The sequence below is a fragment of the Larimichthys crocea genome, chromosome XIX, assembly GCF_000972845.2.
Source record: "Larimichthys crocea isolate SSNF chromosome XIX, L_crocea_2.0, whole genome shotgun sequence".
NCBI classification, from domain to species: Eukaryota; Metazoa; Chordata; class Actinopteri; family Sciaenidae; genus Larimichthys; species Larimichthys crocea.
Window position 1 is genome coordinate 7,859,755 of NC_040029.1, and position 6,327 is coordinate 7,866,081.

Sequence of the window (6,327 nt, forward strand, 5' to 3'; positions counted from 1 at the left end):
TATATAAATTCACCCTCAGTACAGTTGTCATGAACGGGGGAATTAGCTACAGAGACCAAAACAGTTTTTTGTACCAGGTTGTAAACATGTTTATTTCTGCTGTGAAACATGGGGACTTATGGAGACTGACTCACTTCTGGCCTCAAGCCTCAAGTGGACGTTTGAGAAACTGCAGTTTTTGGCATCACTTCACAGCCACGGAGGTTGCTGCTTGTTGGATGGTGGTTAGATCTGGATCTGCAGTTCTTTCCAAACCACACAGTGACCACGTGGCCTAATGGACAAGGCGTCTGACTTCGGATCAGAAGATTGAGGGTTCGAGTCCCTTCGTGGTTGATTGTTCCTTCATGTGTTGTGATAACATTGCGCTCATACTTCGAGTGTGTGTTTGAAGAACTGTAGCTCCTTCTAAGCCGACATCCTGAAGTTCATAAAGATGTTGCCATTTGCAAACACCTATTCACCTATGCGCTCTGTTCCGGCCTAAAGCTCCATATGTAGATATAAAAGGCCAATTCTAAGATAATACATAACTTTTAAGGTGATTATGTATTACTGAAAATATAGTTATCGTCCTAACAGTTACATCCTGAACCTTTCACACAAATTATTGATAGCATCCCGTCGTTTATCAGTGGTTTAAATCACCTCCCAAACATTTCAACTTAAGCTTCAGGAGGATTTGTTCAGCTGTGCATCTGTAATCGTGTTCATACATACAAGTTCATACATCCTCTCAGCATGCAGGTCCCAGCTTTGGAAAATGCCCCCTCTGACAGACGATGAGAAGGTGTCAGCTTCACTTATTTATTTGTTTAGTTTTTGAGCGTAGACGGGGCGTTGTGAATTGTCAAAGATCTGTGGTCCTTGCTCTTGACTTTGAAACTCAACTTCAAGCATGAGCATGCAAATCCTCTGACAACTTGACAAGTCAAAGAGGATCACGTCAAGTTTCCATCCGGCACTGTAGGTGAGGTCACATAATAATAAACATCTCTTAAGGCTTAAAGTGTCGGGCGTTAAATGCTTAACTCAAACCTTTGGTTAAATATGTGTGTTGTCATAATGGTCCTACCCAGAGGAGGGCGGTATATTTTCATGACTTTTTATGACACTTTAGGATAATACAATCCCCTGACCAGAGAGCTTCAGAGGCGGAAAAGATTAGGTGGCCCAGAGGGATTAAACGCCTCACTCTGCAAAGGTACACTTAGCTGTGATGGAGCTGTTTTTAACTTTTCCTTTACAGATATAAACGAGCTCTTTGTTGTGTCCAGGGGTTGCAGCAGCTTCTGATAAATGACCTCCCCCGGTTAAAATGGGTTGCCGAGGGCACTGATTGGTTCCAGTCTGTATCTTGTTTGTGCTGAATCTTAATGATGCTTCAAAACAGGAAACAAAAGCTGTGAAGTTAACAAAACCTCAAAGAGACCTCGCTGTCTCTCAGTTAGACATCTGTCAGTGTTCCCGACACAGGGCAACGAAATACATCTGAAGGGTTGAGAAATGACTAAAAAGGAGAAGAAAGATCAGAAAAAAATAGATACATTTGTGCTTTAACCTCTGCAGACATCAAATGGTGCAATCTGAAACCAACTAAATCACTTTTTACTTGCTCAGATTGAATGTTTTGAGCCATGAGACCACAAGTTAGCTGAAGAGTTTGCAGAAGTTGCTTCATTTTAAGGGGCCACATGGTTTGGTACCAGTGAAGTACGAGGTGAATATAAAGAGAGGAGAAATGTGATGCATGCTGGGATATGTACACAGTATGTTTTTGTACAATTACGCATAACATAAGTGGCATAAGCTATTTAAAACAAGATTTAACGTCACATTTTTGCAGGAAGAAATCGAGAATTTGTGTCTTATTAATGAAATCAATTAGCTAGCTGCTCCAGAGATACGATAATGTGTCAGTTGTACATTCAACTTAATTTTTTGAAGTCAGTAGCACCACACTCTGACATAGTGTTGATGTTTCCTCAATGCATAGAAGAGCATTCAACCACGAAGGGACTCGAACCCTCAATCTTCTGATCCGAAGTCAGACGCCTTGTCCATTAGGCCACGTGGTCACTGAGTGGCATGCAAGGAACTGCATTTCCTCAAACGTCCACTTGAGACCGGTTTCAGACGCGAGTCAGTCTCCATTAGTCCCCACTGGCCTTCTAAACCAATCCCTGGCTTAGGAGGCCAGTGCCTTATCCATTAGGCCACTAGGGCTGTGTAGAACTCAAACTCAATGCTCCTAGTCTGCACGTACTTTTGGACGGAGTGTATCTCACACCCACGCATACACACATTTATAAAACTGCATCTCAGAAGATTTATTCTGTTTTTATCTAACACACACACACTCACGCACGTCAAGCTTCATATCTTTGTGAATTCATCCTGAACTGAATGCACCTCTGTCAGTATCCACCAACCTCTGTGCAACACAATGATAGTGAATCATTCCCTCCTCCTCCTCCCGCCTAAACCCAAACACCGCGTCCTCCATCCTAAACAGAAAGACCTCACCGAGGTCTCAACGTTTATGTCACAATCTGCAGTGATTGCCTTACTCGTATATTAAAAGTCACTGACATATGCCCAGAGGATGCATAAATGTGGTGACAGACAACATTCATTCACTTGACAGAGGCCTGTCTCGTTAGCACGTACTCCCTGTGCAACCGTGGAGACCAAATAATCATCATGAGACTTCATGTGCTCCATAAATATCCTAACAACGGGAGTTTGTATTCACTACAGAGATTTGCTTTCTATCTATATGTGAATAAAACCATTCAGAATTTGTTTGTGTGCACAAGCATGCACTGAATATGAAAGTGGTCATTAAGTATCTGATCCAATTAAGGTGTCTACCTTAATTGGATCAGATGTGCAACAGCAGACTCTGCTAGGACAAACAACACATTAGGCTAATTACCTTAATAAACTTATTAAAGGACCACAAAGACTTTTTAGGAGTCACCTTAACCACTAAGTGACGAGAGGATTGACTTAAAATCATCCGCCTTTAAACTTTAAATATCAGTCTCACATTTTTATGACATCTTATAAAAGCACAAAGCACAAAAATAAGTTAAACAAATCCTATTTAATTATTTAAAATGCTTCTTGAAGAGACTTAGTCCTTTTGTGTGACATCTGTCACACTGATCGACATTTTCTGTCACACCAAAGGACGTTTCAGTCTTTTGTGTCGGCTTGCTGTGAGAGAAAAGAGGAGGTTCAATTGTCCTTAAGTTATCTGGACACCTTGAGGATTTACACAGTGGTATTTATTGATGCTTGATCGAGGAGACTAGAGATCAGCAGGGCAAATGAATCACTGCGTAGATGCCCACCTAACTCTGAAGGTTACCTCCCGACATGATAGATGCACCTCAGCTCAATTACATTACCTTACATTAAAACATATTCCCATCGCTGAGAGAAGAGAAAATGTAATTATTCCTTGGAGAAGAAGTCTAGCTGTGCTGGAATATCACCAGGGAGTCAGACAGGTCACGACTTAAGGACACCTCAGTAAATATACTTCTGTCTCTTCTGCAGGTGTCTGAACCTCGAACAGTGATCCATGAAGGTGCCGCGTCACGCATCAGCTCTGACCGATTGAGGTGAAGTGGGTGTATGTGTGTTTGTAGATCAACATTGTAAGAAGTCGGTGTGACAGAGACACAGAGAAGTGAGAGCAACAAGTTTCTCTTGTAGACAGAGTTTCAACCATTCGCTGAATTAGCTGATGGCATCAGACGGTCCTTGTCTACCTCTGTCTGAAATTAAAGACCAATTGTTTAGGAAATTAAACTTTGGCAGTTCAGAGATAACAATGGTCTGATGCACTGCCCAAGTGTTTCTCTTGGTCCTTATGTAACGCTAATGAAGTACCACGAGTTTCCTAAACTTAGAGAGACACTCTGACCTCAGCTGTATGCTGCTAATTAATAATCTTCAGTTCATTAGAAGGGTAAGGCACAGCCCCCAAGACTTGTAAGACTAAAGTAATGGAGTGTAATTAATGTTTTAACCGTTTGACAGGAGAGATAGGTTTGTTTGTTAGATTTTAGATGCTACAAGGTCAATGCATTGACAGGAAGAAAGAAGCTAGAAGTCAGGACGCAATGTCGTCACCATAAAATGAAGCAAATTGTTGAAGCAGTAAGAAAAAACAGATGAATAACGTTCAGAGTCACTTTCAAACTGAATTGATAAATCACGGTTAAAGCTGCAGTTTCTCTTTTCACCTCAAGGTGGAAGCAACACTGTGACTCAGTTTGGCGACCCTTTCCAGCTACCTGTAGCTACCCATTTTAACATGGGGTCTTATGGAGACTGGCTCACTTCTGGAGTCAGAAATGCGGTTTTGGGCCCTTTCAGTGACCACGTGGCCTAATGGACAAGGCGTCTGACTTCGGATCAGAAGATTGAGGGTTCGAGTCCCTTCGTGGTTGAATGCTCTTCTATGCATTGAGGAAACGTCAACACTAAGTCAGAGTGTGGTGCTACTGACTTGAAAAAATTAAGTTGTAATTGTACAGAAACATACTGTGTACATATCCCAGCATGCATCACATTTCAAATGTAGCCTCCTCTCTTTATATTCACCTCGTACTTCACTGGTACCGAACCATGTGGCCCCTTAAAATGAAGCAACTTCTGCAAACTCTTCAGCTAACTTGTGGTCTCGTGGCTCAAAACATTCAATCTGAGCAAGTAAAAAGTGATTTAGTTGATTTCAGATTGCACCATTTGATGTCTGCAGAGGTTAAAGCACAAATGTATCTATTTTTTCCTGATCTTTCTTCTCCTTTCAGTCATTTCTCAACCCTTCAGATGTATTTCGTTGCCCTGTGTCGGGAACACTGACGGATGTCTAACTGAGAGACAGCGAGGTCTCTTTGAGGTTTTGTTAACTTCACAGCTTTTGTTTCCTGTTTTGAAGCATCATTAAGATTCAGCACAACACAAGATACAGACTGGAACCAATCAGTGCCCTCGGCAACCCATTTTAACCGGGGAAGGTCATTTATCAGAACCACAACCACAACCACCCTTCGTGGTTGATTCTCTCTCTCGGTAAGCTCCCCTTCAAAGTCTGACTTCAGTCAAGGCAGGTGTTCCAGCTCCTTGTTTGCTGATCCATGAAGGTCACATTCAGAGAAACAATATACAGACCCTATCAGCTCCCAGGTTTACGGACAGGTAGAGATGGATGATGTTGGCGTTGTGTGACGTGACACAAAAGATTGAACTCTCAGCAACTTATAGTCAAGCGTTTGGGAATTGGAGGTTGTTGTTTTTTTTTGACTCCTTTGGTTTGTTGAGTTGGTGAGATGAATCTGAGGTTTTTAGATTAAATCTGGCTACTAATCAAAAATAAAATTGTTGTAGGTGGCTCCAAAGGTATGACAGAAGACGTTGTCAGCCCTCAATACTTGACATGATTGAATTTGGTCCCTTTTGAAATGCACCCACCTCCCTCCCTGAAACATCCTGCACAAAAGGCTCATTAGTTTATGGATCTGAACTGTGTGGGATGAACTATTTTTGGGTTTCAGGACACGTATTAATACTCTACCTCGTCCAGATCTATGCAGCCGGAGATAAATTGGTTCCACAATTGGAGCTGTGGGTATTTTCATCATAATCTGGAGTTTCATGGTGTGGAGTGTGTTAACAGCTGCCAAAGAGTTGATAAAAGATTGTGCGAGAGGTTTAAAAGTCGTCTGAACTTGTGCATATTTATTGACAAGAGCAAGATTCAAACATTCATTATTCCTGAGGGGGAGGAGGGAAAAATCCTGATGAATGTTAAGTTTTGTTTCATTTTATTGTCCAAAGAGAAAGAAGAAAAACAAAATTGAGACAAATTATTCACCAACAGCAGCTCAGCATGAATACAACCAGAGAGAAATGATGAGAAAAAACATGAAGGTGCAGTAAGTCAAGGTTTTATTCAGAAATCCACCAAATTAACAACAAAACAACAAGAAATAAGGCTGTGATAAAAACATTACTGAGAAACTGACCAAAAACACTGAATACTGAAGCTCAGAGAAGCATTAAAACCCTGTCAACAAGTAAAAACCTTATCTTTTATTAGAAACCAAAAAAAACAAACATTACACCAATTATAAGGTCTCTGCACTGACTATCTGTCTGCTCCAGCATCCATTTTAAGATCCTTTTATTGGTCTATAAACCTCTTAATGGTCTTGGTCCCATCAGTTTACCATATTTGCTTTTAACCCTTGAAACCTCAAGGACCCTCAGGTCTTCTGGTAGCAGCCCACGGTGAGGACCATTTTATTA

General features: G+C 41.3%; 3 non-coding genes and 1 pseudogene across 3 annotated transcripts; 3 read left to right on the forward strand and 1 right to left on the reverse strand.

The window, feature by feature from the left end:
• The first annotated feature begins 263 nt into the window (after positions 1-263).
• On the forward strand, positions 264-336 carry trnar-ucg (transfer RNA arginine (anticodon UCG)). The gene has a single exon. It is a non-coding gene; the product is annotated as a tRNA-Arg (tRNA).
• Positions 337-2,005: 1,669 nt separating this feature from the next.
• On the reverse strand, positions 2,006-2,078 carry trnar-ucg (transfer RNA arginine (anticodon UCG)). The gene has a single exon. It is a non-coding gene; the product is annotated as a tRNA-Arg (tRNA).
• Positions 2,079-4,393: 2,315 nt separating this feature from the next.
• trnar-ucg (transfer RNA arginine (anticodon UCG)) lies at positions 4,394-4,466 on the forward strand. Its single transcript has one exon. It is a non-coding gene; the product is annotated as a tRNA-Arg (tRNA).
• Positions 4,467-5,943: 1,477 nt separating this feature from the next.
• Positions 5,944-6,327, forward strand: part of LOC113748347 (copper-transporting ATPase 2-like) — a 3,618-nt pseudogene continuing 3,234 nt past the window's right edge.